Below are 855 nucleotides of genomic sequence, written 5' to 3' on the forward strand. Positions count from 1 at the left end.
GGGCACTCTAACCCCCTTGCTAGACAAACCTTCAAGAGCGGCTCCCATGAATTATTCTTATTTTTGGGTGGCACTCCTTCCAACCTTTCTTTCACAAACCATGGCTAACCGAATCCTCGGGTGCCCGCCAACAATCTCATACCATGAAGGAGTGCCCTTTTATTTTAGTTTTATTATGATGATGACACTCCCCCCAACCTTTGCTTACACAAGCCATGGCTAACCGAATCCTCGGGTGCCGTCCAACAATCACATACCATGGAGGAGTGTCTATTTTGGTTAATTAATTTGGGACTGGGAATCCCATTGCCAGCTCTTTTTGCAAAATTATTGGATAAGCGGATGTAGCCACTAGTCCATTGGTGAAAGTTGCCCAACAAGATTGAAAGATAAACACCACATACTTCCTCATGAGCTATAAAACATTGACACAAATCAGAGGTAATAAATTTTGAATTGTTTAAAGGTAGCACTCAAGCAATTTACTTTGGAATGGCAGGAAATACCACATAGTAGGTAGGTATGGTGGACACAAATGGCATAGTGGTTGGCTCAAGTATTTTGGATGCATGAGAAGTAATCCCTCTCGATACAAGGCTTAGGCTAGCAGGGCTATTTGAAGCAAACACAAGTATGAACCGATACAACAAAACTTACATAAGAACATATTGCAAGCATTATAATACTCTACACTGTCTTCCTTGTTGCTCAAACACTTTTACCAGAAAATATCTAGACCTTAAGAGAGATCAATTATGCAAACCAATTTTAACAAGCTCTACAGTAGTTCTCCACTAATAGGCTTAGTCTACATGAAAAAACTTAATCATGATCTACTTGAGAGCTCAAAACAAT

Source organism: Lolium rigidum, chromosome 2 (genome assembly GCF_022539505.1).
Source record: "Lolium rigidum isolate FL_2022 chromosome 2, APGP_CSIRO_Lrig_0.1, whole genome shotgun sequence".
In the NCBI taxonomy this organism is placed as follows: domain Eukaryota; kingdom Viridiplantae; phylum Streptophyta; class Magnoliopsida; order Poales; family Poaceae; genus Lolium; species Lolium rigidum.